Here is a 20231-nt window from a genome sequence, read left to right on the forward strand (position 1 = left end):
GGGGTGCCAGATTATCACAAACATTTATATCCTATCTTAGTAGATGGTAAACAGGAAAGAGGGACACAGCTTCTGATATAACCATTGTGAGGCCTGCAGTGATTAGTGAAGAGCAGTACTTACCTGGGCAGTCCACTCCAGTCAAAGCACTAAGAGGGACTCTGTTCCATATACCTTTGGCTAGGGTTCATCTTGACTGGGAGGGTGGAAGAGGAAGCAAGCAAGTAGGTGGGTTTGAGGATATTCCTGCAGATGTCCTAGTAGGGAATGACTTTGATGATGCAGTACCTTGTGTACATGCAGTGACATGCAGTCAGGCTTGGAGAAAGGCATGTACGTCTGGTAATCTGGGAGATACCCAGAAAGATCTCATACCTGAAGCTGGGACTGGCATGGTATCTGTTTCAGAGAAGGTGCTATCTGGATGCAGTAAGTCTGAATGTGAACCACAGCTGCTGGTGGGTACTTATGTTCCCTTTGACATGGTGACTGTGAGGACGGAGGTGAGTGGTGGTACCCAGTGTGACAGCGCGACACAACTGTCGGAAGTTACTAGGCTAGGAGGCAGACATGTAGGTCCAGTAGTCTAGGTCTATATTATAAAGTAAAATGATTACCTCATCGAATACCTAAACATTGACCCATCGTCATTGAACCGCATAAACACCGAATGCCCTAAACCGCGAAATTCAAAAAGTTGAACTGTCATACTTGTCCCACCCCACCGCCCGCTACATACTATCTACACAAACTAAATAAACCACATGCATGCATTAACCAAAACCCTACTTCTAACCCTAAACTAAACCCTACTTCTAACCCTACACTAAATCTTACATATACCACCATGTATACACTTAACTTAACCCGCACACTAACCCTAAGGTTTGTAACTATTGCACACTTACCTTAAAAAGCTAAACCCGGGGGGGCGTGGCCAAGGATGAACACAGGATAGCAGCAGATTTCTTCAGCTCCACCAATTTCATTACATTGACAGGAATTAATTACTTAAAAAATTAATTCTTGAAGTAATTTTCTTTCTAAATATGTTTGTTTTATATAGTTCTTGAACTATATCTAAAAAAGAAAGGAAATCTTAATAATATTCCTGTCAGAAATTACTTTGGAAATTTTCCTGTCAGTTTATCAGTCTGAAATGAGTTCCAGTAAGACAAATTCTCAAGACTCCAGCATCAAGAAAGAACTTCAGTCTCTGATAATTATAGTCCAGCAACTTACTGCTAAGATGGATAAAATGGATACTAAAATAGACACTTTCATAGAAAAACTACAAAACAAATAGACTTGTTACATATGGACCTGCAACAACAGAAGATCCAGATGACAGGCATAGAAGAAGCTGTGAATGACATGGAAAATAAAATACAAGAAGAGGGAATCAACATTGAGTTTCTGCTGAAACAAAATACACATTTACAAACAAAGCTGGATGACCTGGAAAATAGATCTAGGCTAATAACATTAGGATTTTTGGACTGCCAGAAAATATTGAAGGTAACAATATTACTTTTTTTAACAACATGGCTCTCTAAAACTTTAGATTTACCAGAAGCATTCTCTTTTGCATCGAAGAGCACATAGATCTATAGCTAATACTAACTCTAACAAAAACTATCCTAGATCAGTTATAGTTAGATTTCTATCATCTTTGATAAAGAGATGGTTCTTAAATCTGCTTGGGCTAAAGCTCCTGTTAAGTTTAATGAGACAACTGTGCGTTTTGACAATGACTATTCTTCCATGGTAATTGCTAAAAGAAAGTTTTTCTGCCACTAATAAGGGAGCTTAAAAAGCACAGTTTAAAACATACCTTCTGTTTCCTGCCAAGCTTAAAATCTTCCTTCCTGATGGTCCTAAGGTCTTCGATGATTTAGACTCTGCTTTGCTGTTTGTCAAAGAAAAAGGATTTTGGATGGGTAGAAGAGATGGAATGGGCCAGTTCTTCATTGAGGAGATTGGCAACTGAAGCTTCCTGGAAGACTTCAGAGAAGAAGAAGAGACTAAAAAACAAATGATTTGTTATATGTTTTTTTCTCTCTCATCATTTTAGTTCATTATTAATCTTTTTGAATATAGTTCCTGCATTTCCAGAAAGCCACAAATATTTTGGAAAAGATTTAATCAAAGTTATTCTCTATGTGCAAAGAAATGTTTTGTTTCATAACCAGTCAAAATGCCTGAGGATTTAATGGCAGGCTGTTTCTGAAAAAGTAAGGTTAGTAATTTGATACATTTTTTATCTTTACCTTTTTTCCTTCTTTTATTATTTTCTTTGTTTAAACAATGACATTCTATTTAGATTATGTAGTGGGTAAAGGGTGGGGAGGGGGAGAGAACAGTAATGAAAATATCATTAATAGAATAATAACATATTTATTTCTTGTAAAAGTTTATAAGTTCTTCAAATGCTATTTCTAATTATACTTTCTTGATTATACTGCTTATGCTTGTTTGTAAATAATCTGTCATGCTTTAACTAATAATAATCAGAACTAAATAAGAGTAAATAATATGTTTTATTTTTAACTCTATTAATATAAACAGTAAGTAACATTCCATTGTATATACTTCTTACAGCTTTCTCTTACATTTTTTTATTTCTGCCTTTTATTTTCTACTCTCTTTTCTTTTCTTTATTAATATATAGAAATGCTTTTGACTGTGTGGGCACAGTGAATATGAAAACTGAGTTGGGAGAAGAATGCTGAGTTTTATTGCTTGTTGGTAATTTTGAGTTTAATTTCACTTGCATAGAGGCTGTGATGATCTGTGGAATACATTGTGGAGGTTCTGTCATGTTTAGATGCATTTACACTGCTAAATGAATGTTTGTCACTAGATTTTAATAAGTTTCCGCCAAAATGTTAAGAGAGACAATCTGGGATGTGGGCTGTCTCATGCACAGTGTCTGAGTTACCTCAGAATCTTCAAATGACAGAATTCTCACAGAGAAACTGAAAGCAGTTAGTATAAACATTGACAAGGTTATCACACTGACACACCACAGATTCAGGAAAAATACCCTGTTCATAAAATATGTCAGTTATAATGAGTTTAAATGATGTAGTTTCTTGTAGTAAGTAAATGTCTTATTTTAGAAGGCATAAAAAATGAAACATTTATTTAAATGTTTTGGAAAATCTACTTAGCAGCAGCATAATAATCTGTGTTACAAATTTGTGTCCCAAACATATACTTTACTATAACTCATTTAATTCATCTGATTGACAAACATAAATAATCTTATAACTCTATTCTGGAAGAAATGTCATGTGATATATTTTGAAGCAGTAGGTTAGCATGATTGTAAAATCTGGTTACTAATATGTGTTTGCTGTGCATTATTTTGTATAAAGCAGACAGATTTATTCTAGGAACAGCAAATAGGATACTGCTCTACAAAGACACAACTCAGTGAGATATATATATATATATATATATATATATATATATATGTGTGTGTGTGTGTGTGTGTGTGTGTGTGTGTGTGTGTATGTATGTATGTATATATATATGTGTATGTGTGTGTGTGTGTGTGTGTGTGTGGGTGTGGGTGTGTGATTTTTTTTAGGTAATAACGCAGGTGTTTCTGAGAATCTGCATAACTATGCAATATGATTTATAATAATATTGACAATAATGAGTTTAAGTAAATGCTCATATACAAACAATTCAAGATTTTTTGAAGCTGTTGATAGAATTCACATGACAGAAAATAGATGCATCTTAATGCATGTAATGTCTGAATCATATTAGCCAAAGTTTTGATTTAAATGAATGTTAGAACATAATTTTCTCTCCTCTTGATTAGATTATTTGAATGCTATTAGAATACAAGTGCATAGAAAAAAAAAAAAAAAAGTTTATTTTAGTTTATATGATGCTGTTTTACCAAATGTGTAGTTTTGTCTTGATAGATAATTGAATTGAAAACTGTTAACCTCAGTTAAATATAACTAGTATTAAATTGATAAGGTGGTAGCTGAGGTACTGCTGCTTAGGTAGGGGTTAACTTGAGTAGCAAATACTACGGATGCAAGGTTTAATCCTTACATTATTTTCACTTGTTCATTGTTATATGTATATAGTTTTGACATCCACAATATATTTTGTACACTCATTGTCACTACAAACAAAAATGAATCCTATACAAAAAATCCCATAAGAGATTTAATAAATACAGCTATATTTAAAGGTACACAAAAAAGAGAGATGTAACATTATATTATTCTGTTATTTGTTATTTCGATCATAAGATTCTTGAGTTTTAAAAATACCAAATGACATCTTTAAAAGGAATTTCTTTAAACATTAATGGATTGAATAATCCATGTATAAGATACATTAATCTACACAAGAAACCCATCTCTTGAAAAAAGATATTGATAAACTAGCCACTAATAAGTATACAGTATTGGTTAGTCAGAGCACACTCAGAAAAAGATTTTATGGAATAAAAGTATGCCCATTCCTAAAACCATTAAGTCTTATCAGGATGACAAAGGAATGTTTTGTATGGTTACAATACAAATTAATGGGAAGACTTACACTTTAATTAATGTATATTGATACCTGGAATTGGTATTAATACAGTGAAACATCATATTGATAAGATCATATCATGATATTATTTTAGCTGGTGATTTTTAATTGTATACTACATGAAGTGATACTACCACTATAAAAAGAAAGAAAATTACACATCTAATGCAAAACATTTAATGATTTTGCTAATTCTTATCATTTTGAATGATATTATAAATCAGATAGAGTCAAAATCATTCATACACCTTTTTTTCTAACAGATACAAAACTTATTCAAAAAATAGATAGGGTCTTTATTTCTAACCAGATGGTAACAGAAATAATTAATTCAAAATCATTTGTCCTATATCTGATCATAACTCAATTGTTTTTGAATTCATGATAAAAAATACTCATAATGTTATCATCAAAAAACCAGCATACTTTAACTCAGCTAAAAGACTCCATTGTCTATGTTTGGGATGCCTTAAAATCATATCTATATGGACAAAGTATCAGATGGTATAATAATAAAAGATAAGGAATTGTTAGATATTCAAAGTAAACTAGACTTTGAATAAACAAAACCATATCAAAGAAATCTTTTCTAAGGAAAAGAGAAAAGTTTCTAGTATACCAGAAATACTGAGAAATTTAAATGAATTTTCATCACTTAAAACCATAAAACAATAACAAACATGTAACAAAAATAAAAAGATAAGGGCTATAAACATGAATAAATGAATAAAAAAAACATAAACAAACAGATTTAACTATTGACAAGAGAGTATTTCATATACAGTTATTATACAAATAAATAAGTCAAAGCATCAAACAAAAGCACCGGTAATGATGATGGTATTATACTAGAATATATAAAATCACCTTTCACTTAATACATAAAGTTGGGACTATCTGTTTTATGTTTCACAAAAAATACCCATTCTTCCCAAGATTTTATACTTAATACAATCAATAATACTTTCACCTAAAAATAATATATCAAGAAACTGAATACACTAATGTTAATTTTTTATGGCAATTGAGCCTAGGAGGATTGCATTAAAGAACATACTAATAGCTGGTCTCCAAGGGTATTTTTTTTTCCAGACTTTTATATATATTATCTCTTTCTATTATAAAAAGTTATTATTTTATTAATAGATCGGTCATATGTCGCAAAATGGAAAGATTATTGGCTAATTAGTATGCACTTCATGAAAATCTTCTTAACAACAAAAAATATAATGAAAAATATGGAAATAAGTGCTAAGTTGCTAAAATGTACTTCAAACATTCAACACCTAAACATATGGTTCATTACCCATTAAATATTATTATTAGTTATTATAACTTTTATATTTTAGTACCCTGCATATAGGAATGGGAATTTATTTTTTTCCTACTATCCTATATCAGGGGATCATGCTTATGTCATCATCTATACTTCTGAAGGCCTATAAAAATAGATAGATATCTCTAGTACTGGTGCTATCTGATATCTGATAATTTTTAAAAATCTAAATTTCTAGAAACAAAATTTGAGAATTTGATCTAAGAGAAAGAGGTTCAGTAGAGGGTTCAGATCTAGAGAACACATCTAGATGATATGTATAACAGTATCAGAATCTACAGTAAAACTGATTGATTAAAACATAATAAATTTACAGCAATAAATTTCTGATATATATAAAAAATTATCAGACAAGAAACTTTATATATATAAAATTATCAGACAAGAAACTTTTTTGGAATTATAGGACCTCTATTAATAACAAGATAAACAATATATAAGGACCCTGCTAACTAACAAAATCTGCTTATAGAACTGGAATCTGCTTACATAACTACATTTTATACATTGTCTGGACTTTTAGCATGGAAAATTTTACATAGATCTTTTATAAAATTAATGTAATGAAATCATGTAATAATTGTAATGTCATGAAGAAGATGCTGACTGGGCTCATATGTTGACTGACATATGTTAGTGATGAAGAATACTGGAAGTCATACTATGGGTGTCAATTTCTTTCTTTTTACAGATAATTTCATTATTCTATTCATTCTTTCTAAAAAGATTATACCTGTACTCAATGTGTTAAAGATTAAGCTAAAGAAATATGGTCTGTCTAGCAGTGGCTAGGAAAATAATAACTAGAAATTAATAACTAGAAATCTTCGTTCAATGAATTTAAAAATGTTAAATATGCAAAAAAATGTATGGAATAAAATGTCATATAATGAGAACAACTAGATTAAACATCACATTTTGTGAAAAATAATTTTTTTAATTTGTTATAAATTTACAAAATTACTTCAAAATTTTAGTTAATTAATTGATTTGATATTTTTAGTTTAATTGATTGATATGTTAGTTGTTTTGTTGAATATTATAATAATACTTGTTTTATTGAATATTATAAAGTATATTAATATTTCTCTTGTTTTGAAAAAAAAAAAAAAAAGCTAAACCCAAATAAATGAAATAATCCACACACATACACTTAACAAAACCCTATACTAAATCTAACATACATTACAATCTATGCACTTACCTTAACCCGCACCCTAACCTTAAGGTCCGTAACTATCACACACTTACCTTACGGAGCTATACCACAGAAGGTCAACCATGATGATTCAATCTTTCTGCTTTCACTCTTCTGGATGATCAGTGTTTTCTTGGTCTGATGACGATGGGTCGATGTTTAGGTATTCGATGAGGTAAGCATTCAACTTTCCAATATAGACCCCAGTAGTCTGGGAGGGACCCAGATAGATCTCATACCTGAAGCTGGATGGCTGTTTCAGAGAAGGAGCTATCCTGTAGCAGTACGCCTGGAAGTGAGCCACAGCTGCTAGGGGGTACAGATATTCCCTTGGACATGGTAACTGCAAGGATGGAGGGGAATGATGATACTGAGTGACAGTGATGTACAGCTGTTGGAAGATACTAGACTTCCTATGGAAATGGAGATTGGGAGGGTCGCAAATGTACAGTTGAGACAGGCTTAACTTATAGACCCTACTGTACAAAACTTGGGGGAGATAGTTAAGGAAGCACCTGAGGATCAAGGAAAAGGTGATTCTGTATACGGGAACAAAGGTTTGTTGTATAAAGAGTGGACTACTAGAAGGTAAAGTAGTATGGCATTTGGTTGAGCATACAGTCTGCTGTCTGCCACTTCTAGCTATATTCCCTAATCTTCCTTGTGCAGGGGATATTGAGGCAGAGAAGGAAGGTTTGCTGTATAAAGAGTGGACTCCTAAAGGAGGGCTGGAAAGTGAGGTAGTATGGCAGTTGGTAGGTCCTAGAGCCCACCGTCTGCCAGTTCTAACTAAAGATCCTAATATTCCTTTTGCAGAGGATATTGATTTAGAAAAGGTGGCAAGTGCTTTGCTAGAAATTTTCAGTAGAGTAGGTTTTCTTTGGGAAATACTGACTGACCAAGGTGCCAAATTCATGTCAGACTTGTTGACTTGTCTGTGGAATTGTTGTAGGGTGAAACATTTAAAGAACGCTCCCTACTATCCCTAGACTAATAGTCTTTTGGAGAGGTTTAACTCTACATTGAAGACTATGCTATAGGCATTTTCAATCCAACGTGTGAGGGAGGTCTTGGATAGATTATGTAAGACAGGATTAATTATTAAACCCAGTAAGTGTTAAGCGGGTATAGCAGAGAGGTCACTTATATAGAACACAGAGTGGGAAGTGGTAAAACTAGGCCAGAACCTGTCAAGGTGGAAGCTATCCAAACATGGCCAGTGCCTGTTGCTAAGGAACAAGTGAGACCATTTCTAGAGACATTGGAGCACTATAGGAAATTTGTTCCCAATTACAGTACCATAACTACACCCCTTATGGACCTAACTAGGAAGAATAAATTGGACAAGGGAGTGTGGACCACAGATTATGAACAGGCATTCCAAAACCTTAAAGTAAAGAGATTTTGGGAGGACCCCCCCCTCGTGTTAGCCAGCCCAGATTACAATAAATAATTTATTGCATAGGTAGATGCTTTGAATTGTGGGGTGGGGGCTGTGCTCAGCCATGTTTCCTCAAAAGGAGAGCACTGCAGTGGGGCTAATAATGTTAATTATGAACAGGCATTCCAAAACCTTAAAGTAAAGAGATTTTGGGAGGACCCCCCCGTGTTAGCCAGCCCAGATTACAATAAAGAATATATTGTATAGGTAGATGCTTTGAATTGTGGGGTGGGGGCTGTGCTCAGTGAAGTTTCCTCAAAAGGAGAGCACTGCAGTGGGGTTAATAATGTTAATGCAGATGGATTGCCCAGGAGAGGAGTGGGTTAATATTCCCAGGTAGACCCATTTTTTTCAAGTGTCGGTTTTCAAGGGTCATTTGAAAATCATGTTGAGTCATAAGATGGGCGGATATGAAGAAAATGAAAAACACTGTCATCTGTGTTAGCATGTCTGGCAGGAGATTTGAGTATATTTTCAGATTAACTTGCACTGTATGCCAGTATGTCTAATTGCAAAATGTAAATACGTTTTTTAAATGTTGAGTAGTTCTCTCTTTATACGGAATGTTTAGAGAATCTGTCAGTGATATGATACATTTCTAACTGTGCATGGTAGAGAGTTACATTCTAAAGCACTGTGGAGAATCAGCTGAACAGTGAGTAACGTCATTAGAATGTTCCTGGTTGCTAAGTGATTATTTAAACAGCTGATTGACAGGAAAAATAACTTTTTCAAACAGCTGACTGTTATTTTTAAAAATTAGATAGTCAAGACTGTTGAAGACAGTTGAGCTGGCACTGCCTGGCAGTTTTGTCAAGTGCTGTTCAGTCAGTTGACACACATGAAAGAGAACTCACAAAAACTGTAAGCCTTTCTTTTGCCTTGCTGTTATATGTTAGATTAGGAAAGCTTAGTTATTAAGATATAGTTTTTTTTCGAATAATGGACTCATATCATGCAGTTTAATTTTACATTTTCTGGTGACTGAATTCTGGTGTTTATTGAGAGTCATTGATTTACAATCTTGTAATCATTTTAGTTATCATTATTTTTTTCATTGCTTTATATCGTGGCTGGAATAAGTATTTTCCATTAAAGATTAGAGTGCTTCTACCTGTTTGATACTCCCTAGGTTATCTCAAAGGCCTGGTCACTTATGGTCATAGCTATCATTTATTTTGATATTCAGTTTTCATAACTGGGCACCCGTTTAGAAGGGCAAGAGGCACTCTAATTGGTGGCAGCGTACTGTATTATTTTGTGGAAGGGACACAGCTGGAAATCTGTGTCAGGCTTTCCCAGAAGTGTATGGATGTGTGAGATTTAAATTTACTTTGAGTGTGAGTTTATCAGAGGTCTTAAACTTGGACACATTGCTCTGAAGTGTATAATAGGAAAATACATTTAGGGTGGACAGAGGTATATAGTCCAGTCCCAGGAAAATAGAGTGTGTTCCTGTTGTGCTGTTAGGGGAACATTGTGAAATATTACTTCTGTTTAAGTGACAGTCTCATATTGGAATCAGTAGTGAGGACTGAAGCTCCTTAGTTACTGACCCAGGAAAGTAAGGGACATCATTTAATTGTTGGCAGTATGTTGGGATATAGCAGGGCATCACATTTATTGTTACCAGTCCAGTGGGATATAGCCGGATGTGACACCATCCATCACACAAATGTGATTTTCCCTGTTTCCAGTCATTGCATGAAAGACGTAAACCATGACATTTGCTTTGGGCACCAGTTCACTTCCACTTTTCCTGACATCTTGGAAAATAAAACTTATGGCAGGTGAAGGGGAAAGTAGTGCCCATTTTAGAGCACAAAGGTGGTGTAAGGAAGAGGCACAGATCTTTCTGCATCTTTTCTGTAAGCATTATAGTCACAGGCTCCTTTGGTGAGGGGGGCTGCACCATCTGACAGTATTAGGCTGATGTCTGGAATACTCTGGCCAAGACTGTGCTGTCACCCATGCAAGCATTATCCCATGCACATACCTCTCAACTGTGCAGATTTTTGCGGAATGTCTCCTATTTTTGGTCTGTTCTTTATAAAATGTGGTTTTCTGGCAAATCATTTAGGATTGAATTCACTAAACAATAACAGACATTTGAGTTTCAAACTTCATAGCCTCCGGAAAATGTATGGTAACCCAAAATCTATTATTCTAGCCACTTTCAAAGTTTATAAGATCAGTATTTAAAATTTGTCCCTATTTTTGGGCCTTTGTCCCCATTGTTTTTGGCTATGTCCAGATTTCTTGTTGTAAGAAGTTGAGAAGTTTTTGAATGCATGGGGGGCTCAGTGCCATCCCAGCTATAGTGACATAAGTCATAGAAAGTCTTACCTCTCTTTGGCTGATGCGAGGAAGAGGTCAGTGACTAGTCACTCCCTCAGCACTGTATGTATAAGATCATTTACCCATCCTTACACCATTTCAATGCAAGCCATCATACATATATTTAATATACTCTCTCAGCCTGCACATTTCCTGAACAGATCGAAAGGAACTGAGAAATGCATAAGGAGCAATTGGAGCACCTGAAAAAGAGAGAGAGAGAGGTGGGGTGCATTAATCTTTTTAAACATGTCTGTGTTTCAGTAATGACAGGTAGTGGAAATACAATTAAAGTGCATTTATACAACATGACAGCATTTGCTATTAGTGGCACCCCATGCTGAAATTATTATTAGTGTGCAAAGGTAGATTGTTGATTCTCCATACCACCATCATCATTTCTTTTACTTTATTTATTTGTTTTTATTTTATATTTGTTAAATGGAAAAGTCTGACTGGGATAGGGCCCATTTTCAGCAGAGGCCCAGGGACAAATGCTCCAAGTGCATGTCTTTGGAATAAGGAAGGAAGCTAGAGCACCTGGAGGAAACCCACACTAATGCAGGGAAGACATGCAGACTCTACACAGTAGGCATCCCAGCTGAGAATTGAACCAGAGAACCTTTTGCTGTGAGGCAACATTGCTGATAGCTACACCACTGCATTGCCCACCTAGAAATGTGGCCCATCATGATAAATCTATGTGCCATATATCTGCTATGATGCTGGTGGGTTCATTCCCCACCACCACAGAAATTAAGGCTTTGATGTTTTGAGGGGCTATTTTTTAAATGTCATAGTACTGAAACTAATACAGTAGTAACTTAAATAGTTAAGATGTTAAAATAAGCTTGTATGTGCCATGACAAAAATATTTTATTTGTCCTTTAGCATATTGGATGATTAACAAATAAAAATTAAGAATGCCATAAAATCAGTTGTTTATGTCTTTTTCAACCCCTTTTGTCTACTATGTTGTATAATTTATTAAGCTGACAACATTTTACCCATTAAAATACTGGGAAATAACAGTGATACAGCAAAACAAAACTGGCCTTTAATGTCATTCGACACAGTAAACAGTACAACTGTGTAAAGGTGAAGACTGTGAATTTGAATTGCTATTATTCCTCTTAGTGAAGAAGTGGCTCATTGTGTTAATTGTTATGTATAGTAACAAGTGCTATGATCTATGCTGGTTCAATTCCCATGAATTCATATTGTTGATGTTTTACTGGCAAAAATGTGTTATTTCATACTGCTTAGAGTAATACACTGGTGAACAACATAAACAGTTAAGATCTTATAATACATGTGTTGCCGTATCCTGTGCTCATTATTCTCCTCCACTATAAAGTCTGCTTAGGAAACATACTTCAGAATGCAATTTTCCCTAGTTTTGTTATGGCTTTTCCCCAACTCTCTTTTGTCATTATTTTTTGTACTATTATATGCAGCAGCTCAGATACCTGGACTGACCACTCCTACATAGCCTGTCACCCCACAAAGGTGGTAGTGACAACAGCATACCACCACCCCCAAGATGCGCCCAGCATATTTGGGTCACAGTGTACCAGAGTTGACTCCATGCCTTTTGCCCTATTTACGCTACCTGCATTAGGTAGCTCTGCCCTGGGCAATGGTAAATTGGTAACCACAGAGAGCAGTGCCATTGGAAGTGGTGATTATGCAAACCATCATGAACTGGTAGAGTTTTTGAGAGCTTATGGACAGGATGTTGATACCCTTATTAGCTGTATGGAAAACTTGCTCTGGTGACTCCGTGAGGCCCTTTTCTGCCTTGCACTCCCTGCAGCAATTGAGGAAAGACATGGTATTGACAACTCAAAGGGTGAGGAGTCATTTCCCACCATGTCTAAGCTGACAGAGAATGCAAATCGGAATACCCTCTCCTAACACCATACCTAGTGTTCCCCCAATCTTTTGTGTCCATCACTAGCCCTATCATGTTATACAATCTACCCTTTACTATTGTCTGCCCTCTGTCTGCTGTCTTCTTCACCAATGTGTACTCCCTCCCTCAGTGTGTTACCGCACACCCTGTCAGTCATGGCTGTCTTTTCCTGCTATCTAACCTCCCATATATCCATGACTTCCTTCCCCAACTTTCCCCCTCTCAAAAAAAAATGAAAAAAGACACCTGTCTCAAAAATAATTACACCCCACACATATCTTTCAGCTTCAACTATGTTTGTGGTTCGCAGAAGTGATTTGGGATGATTGGTCATCCTACATATTGTGTTATTTTGAAACAGTATTTCCCAGTTATGATTCAAACAATTTCAAATTATAACTATGATCATTGTTACTTTGAGAAGTTAAGTGATATGATCCTATCCCACTGCCATCTTCATCATTCCTGAATTGCTCACCTTGTGTTCTACTCTCTGCTTGCTTTCCATGTTCACCTCTATCCTATCCTCCCATTTCCAGTGCTTAATACAGTCCAAAAATAGATAAACAGAATACACACATGGTCATAAATGTTTTTTTACCAGAACTAGTTATTTCTGTAAACATATATTGCATGATGCTGGGCATCAAACAGCATTGGTGGTCATCAGTAACCAGAGGCTAATGTTAGTTCTAGTTCTGTTGCAAAACAAAGAAAATTACTGTGTATGCTCTAAGCTGTGTCCATCAGTCACACACCTAAACTTGGTGTCAGTACACATTACTAAGCATATCTGACAGAAATAAAAATAATATAAGGTGATTATGTTCTCTGTCATCGCTTTCACTGACCAACATAGGAGTGATGAGACAAATGCATTCCAGTGCACCTGGTGCAGGGATCTAATCCACTGAGGGTGGCATATATCACCACATTTTTCTCATCAGTTTGCAGCAGTCTCCCATCCAACAGGAATGCAGATACCATTTGTAGACTGATATCAAGGCATGCAGTCCTGAAATGCTTAGCATGTTTTGCTTCATATTTTTCTGTGTATGTTATGCATTTAGATAGGTATGTCTCACTGATGACACAATACAGGTAGACGTATTTGCAACCCTGGATAATGCACTGATATTGAGAATATAAATGTGATAGACATGGCTTACATTCCTTTGTATTATATTAATCCTTGTCACCACCTATATCTAGCTCAATCCCTATTTCAGCACATTTGGAGCTTCCCTTTGAAATATTCCGTTCAGCTATGACTTATCAGACACATGCAGTACAAGTCCTTCTGTGACTTCACATAATATTGCATTTGTGATATATATACATATATATATATATATATATATATATATATATATATATATATATATATATACACACACACAGACATATGTATTGTTTCTTTCCTCGATATTCCATCTTAAATAACACACGTAGAACATCACACGCAAGGACAATGGGTTTTAAAGTAAAAACAAATGTTTTTGGTGTGTGTGTGTGTGTGTGTGTGTGTGTGTGTGTGTGTGTGTGTATCATTGTGTGATTGCTAGCAGGGCATAGATTTGCTATTCATAGTTGAAAAACAATAATTGACAGTTCACTTCCTTTCTTGAAAACTGAAGAAAATGCTCTTGGCTGCATTGATATGCTGGTGGTCGTGTGAATGAGCTTACTCTCAATGCACAAAATAAATCAATACTGATATAAGCATGAGTAGACATTTCTCATTTTAAGTGCATTTCCCATTTTAAGTGTACCCCTGATGTGATGTGATCAATTGATTACTATTGTAACACTCTCTTCAAATGTGTGCTTTCTGATAACTGCTGTATGAGTTGTCTTCTGTCATCAGTAGCTCATAGGTTTCATAGGTTCACAAGAGATTACTAGGCTAATGGCTCTACAGTCTTTACAAGCCTAGCCCATATATCCCATTTTACCTAGGATATTACCCTGCCTCAAATATTACCACCTTAGACTCCTTTAAGACCTTCAAACTCACACTAAAAAATCACTTTCTAAACAGTCATACAAGTCCTTGTTCCTCTCCGTAAAATTAACATGCTCTAATCTTAACTACATAGGTCATACTACCAAATACACCTTCTTACAAATATAATCCCACCTCATATCTTAGAAAGACTTGACTGTAAACTGTTACTCTATTTATTTATTAAGCTGCATCATCTCTGTAACTGTATGTAATAATGTATTAAAATTAAAATGTAATTTTTTAATTTTTTTTTGTAATAGGATGTAAAGTGTACACACAATTGTTAATTGTCAAAATGTCTGCACTTTTGTGGAGCTTTTCTCACCGGGCATCCACTAAAAATGGGTTTCTGACTCGGTCGGACTTTCCCAGTCAATAAATGTCAATAAATAAATAAATAAATGTCCCCTATTGACAGGATAAAGGCATTGGTATGTGCCTATGCCTTGGGTATTTTTACAGATTTTACTAATTGCCCTATCCATAAGGGAAATCGGTACCACCCTGGGTGCGAATTTATGGTTCCCCGCCCATTGGCCTTGAAGAGAGACATGGATGGACTCTGCTTCACCTGAATAGGAAACCTATTCCAAAGAAGTGGCAATCTCAGGGGCAGTTATCTGTCTCTCCAGCATGTTCTGTTTGACACACTAAGTTCAAATCCCTGAAATAGGTGACTGTTATGTTGTTTGTCTTGTGGATATGTAGCAGCTCCATCACAGCTGGATTTGTGAGCATCTTGTACGTTAGACACAGGTCACCCCTTAACAGTCTATAGGAGACAGAGTAAAAGGAAAGAGCTTTCAGTCTATCTGCATAGGCCATGTTGTTTGCACCCTGTATTTTCTTTGTGTGGTACCTTTGAGATTTTTCCAATTATTGAAGGTGTCTGGTCAAGTACATTCCAAATGGTGCATTGTATGCAATTACTGGTCTAATGAGAGCTGTATACAGTGGGACTGTAATCTCACTAGACCTGGATAGCATACCTTTACTTATAAGTTGTGCCATATAGAATGACTTCCTTACCACTGTGGATACATGACAGTCAATGTTTAGGCTACTATCTACCTGGGTACCTAGATTCCTTAACCTCTGAGTCTACTCTTAGGGGACTGTTGTTAATGCTGTAGTTATCAGGGGTAATTTTTTTCCCAAAGAGTAATGATAATGCATTTCTTCTCATTTAGTTTCAGGCTGTGGTTCTGACATTAATCATTTATCTAGTTTAGACCCTCCTGAAGGATATATACATCTTTGGGGGATTCAGTGATTGCCCCCCCAGCTTGCAGTCATCTATTGTCTGCAAATTTTGCAGACAATTGCCCCCAGCTTGCAGTCGTCTGTAAACTTTGTCATCTGGAGGCCTTCCACATTGGCCTTGGCATCTGCAAAGTAAATTCCAAACAGGAATGGTCCCAGCACTGACCCTGTGGCACACCACTAGTAACTGGCTGGAACTTGAATCACACAATTAGAGCACATGTCCTGTCCTTGAGCCAATTTGCTATGCTTCTGATGACATAGGGATTTATGCCCAGTTTTGAGAGTTTATAATACCTTAGTGGGGTATTGTGTCAAATGCCTTGACCAGGTCGAGGTAGGCAGCGCGCACTATTTTATCCTCATCCATGGCCTTAGTGACCTGCTCAAAGAAATTCACCAGCAGGCATGATCTACCCTTAGCAAAGCTGAATTGGGTTGCTTCCAGTGTTGGGAGGTTTCCTATGTCTTTATTTATCAGGTTCATGTTTATTCTTTCAATGGCCTTACATACAAGACTAGTCAAGCTTATGGATCTGTAATTTCCTAGGTCAGTTGATGGGCCATCCCTGTGCAGAGGAGTGATAGTAGCTGTTCTCCATTCTGTTGGAGCAATGCCAGCCTGGAGGCTATGGTTAAATGGCAATCCTATTGGGCCTGAGAGGTTACTATTCAAATTATTTAAGAAGCTACCTGGTATATCATCGAGCCCCATTGATGCCATGTTTTTAACTTTGGAGAGTGCTGCGGCTACCTGTTCCTTTGTGATAATTGGTGAAGGAATGGCAGAGGGTATTTCTGGGGGAAGAACTGGGGGTGGTGATGGGGAGTGAAGTTTGAGCTAAAGTGTTTGGCTAGCAGATTTGCTATGTCAGCCAACTGGATGTAGGAGATGCCATCAGTAACTAATTCCGCACATTGTTGGGTGTTGCTGTTAAGGTTATGGGCAAAGTTGAAAAATGCCTTATGGTTATCTTTAGCTTTAAAGGCTATTTTCACCTCAAAATCAGATTTCAGAGACTTTACTAGTTATCTGACCTGCTTGTTTAAACTAATCAGGGATTTATTGCTCTGTTGTTTACATTTGCTTTTACTTCTCAACAGGGTTTTCTTCCTTTTCTTGTACAATCTATTAAGACCAGGGGTCAACTAGGGTGGCTTGTTTTTGTGGTTTGATCTGGTCATATTTTGTATCAGTGCTGCCACTTCTATGTAGTTTTTAATGTGGTCATACAGGGCTTTTGTGTACTTTTCTACACAGGCTGCTGTGCTTTTCTGAATTTTGGGAAGCTTGGAATCTAGCTATTCCGTCACTTAATAGGGTGTAGTTTGCCTTAGTAAAGTTTTTAAAGTTTTTTGGATTCAGTGGGGGGTCTAGTTTTATCTTAATTTCCAGGGAGACCACTTTGTGAGCTGATGTTACCAGTGAATACTTCGCAAATGGGGGATGCAACATTCTCCCATATTTATGAGTATCAGATCTTGGGATATTTGTTCCCTTGATCAGGTTGTTTGAATTTACAAAGTTGAAGAATCTTTGGGCCTGTATTTTAGTGGTCATGTATGCCTCCCAGTTAATGAAGGGATAATTAAATTAACTCATGATTATGGTATTGGGCTGGATGGTGAGTGATTCAAGTAGCTCTAGGTATGATGTGAGGCTATCCTTTTTCATTGAGGGGGATCTGTAGCTAGCAAAAATTTGGTAATGGATTTTTCCCATAGATAGACATGGAGTAGTTATAGCTTGTCATATTGATTAACCAGTCTTGAGGTTATATTATCCTTTATGTAGATACACCTCCTACTTTAACTCCCTTATGTTCGGTGGGTGAATGGAACTTATGACAGACATTATAGCCATGCACATCTGGAGCACTTTCTATGTTCTTAAACAATGTTTCTGTAACTGCACAGACATCAGCATTTTCCAGAGGGAGGAGAGCTTCCAGGGAATGCAGTTTCCTGTTCAGACTCCTAGCACTGAGCAGCAACACCTTTAGCTTGTCCTGAGTATTGCTTGTTATTTGGACGATTTGTCTGTCTAGCAATATTTAAAAAGGCAGAATAGGTGTGGATAATGCTTTAGCCAATGTCCGTACCCTAGATGTGATAGGTAGAGACCGTACCTAGCAAGGCAGTATGGTCTGCCGAGCATGTCCTCCCAGGCCGACAAATATTGCACCCCTTTGGGAAGACACCAGTGGCTAAGCCAATTGTTAAAGTCTATCATTTTCTGTCTGTATCAGAGCATTTCCCTTGGAGATGGTAGAATGTTGCTCAATATTAGGCTCATACCTGTCTGTGATACATTTTGAGAGTTCAATCATGTCTCTCTTCATATAATCCAGGGAGGTACTTTTCAGGTCATTCTCACTCATATGGACTATGACAAAGTCATACTGATACTTAGAGGTGAGTGACCTGATTTGCTGGATCCTGTCCCCTGACAGGCAACTAACTGTAACCCTCTCTTTATCCAGCCTTGTAAGGGAGACATCTGTATGTCTCACAGTGGAGTCATCTATGACCAGAATGTTGGGTTTTGAACTGTTTCACCTTAGGGGCTTGATAGCTGAGACACAATGACATGTGGCTTTATGTGCTTTCCTGGTAAGTGTTTTGTTTGTGTGCATGCAGAGTTTTTGCGGTCTGCACTTGAAAGGCCCTTGAGGTTTGGTTAGATTACATGTGAGCACATCTACATATCTAGGTGTTTGTGTGTGATCCTTAGTGGGTGCAGTGAGTGGTGTGTGTGAGTTGCTGACAAACTGTTTGTTGCATTTTGTGTCTATATGTGAGACTCTGGCCTCCAGTGACAATGTGTAAGTACAGCTCTCACATACGGTATTTATCAGTTGGAGAATTAAGTGGTTGTCAGTGTACATGAGGCAATTACTACATTGCTTCAGGATGCTGATGTCCACCCAGATGGAAACAAAGTTAGTAGGAAAATGTCCATCCATGGATGATGGTCTTACTATACTTCCAAGGGATATAAGTGGTGAGTGTATATAAATGGAACAAGGTGGGGGTGCCTGCTTGCTGTTAAGTTAAGCTGATCTAGTCTGCAATGCTGCCCAGTGTCCAAACTAGCTGTTAATTATGTAGTGATAGTCTTGGGTGGTAAGATAAGGTAATGTTAACTAAAAAAAATCTCAGCTGAATGTGTAAGTGCTGCCTACCACACAGGCTTGTTGCCTGGTGAGCATTGCAGAACTGAGGTAAAGTTCCAAGATAGTTTTATAGGGAAATGTTGATTTTTGGCATTTGCATATACCATAAACCCTCATCATGGGAAGGGCAGCTTTGTGAAAATGCAAGGCTTAATTATGGTCAGAAAAAATAAGTTTAACACTGCCTAAGTCCACAAGCCAATCAGGTAAGCACACAATGAGCTCTGTACCTGTAATTTCCAACTCAGATGAGTAAAATCAGCCTCTCCTGCCAAAAGATTGCAGAGTTTGCCTCTCTTAACGTTAAATGACTGGTTTGGAGCACAAGTTTCGGGAACAACAAACAGATGCCTGGAAATAGCTTAACAATTCAACTAGATACAATATAATTACTTAGAATAGCAGCCCTACAGTGGTTAGTGCAGAAAAAACAATTAATTAATGAAGTAGACCTTCAGAGTGGATGAGAATAAACAGTGCAAGTGAAGAAAATACTTATATTCATTTTCCTAGCCTCAGATGGCTTCTGGTGCTTGTAAAATCACTCAAAGTCTCTGGCATCATAGCTAAATGATAAGCATCTCTGCATAAATGAGCTAGTATACAAGTCAAGAGAATGTGAGTAAAATCTTCTGAGGTGTATGTTGTATCAGTGTGAAAAGCAATTGTTGGCATGCAATAATGACAGTGAACAGATGTAAAGTGACACTTTCACAGCTGACGGACCTTGATTCCTTAAATGTCATACTACCTTTTAACCATGGTCACATTTGTTCACACACACACACACACACACACACACACACACACACACACACACACACACACACACACACTATTGATACTATCCCTCCAGATGCGCGCTTTTTGAAAAATATTGTGTAACATTTTCTTTGGTGTTAGCAGCTAGTGCACAGTTCGAGGGAATATGACTTAGTCAAAGACTCAAATACATTGTAGCAGTCTGACATATCATATAATTTGTATCTTA

The sequence above is a fragment of the Protopterus annectens genome, chromosome 16.part0 (genome assembly GCF_019279795.1).
Source record: "Protopterus annectens isolate FY-2018-M chromosome 16.part0, PAN1.0, whole genome shotgun sequence".
NCBI lineage: Eukaryota > Metazoa > Chordata > Ceratodontiformes > Protopteridae > Protopterus > Protopterus annectens.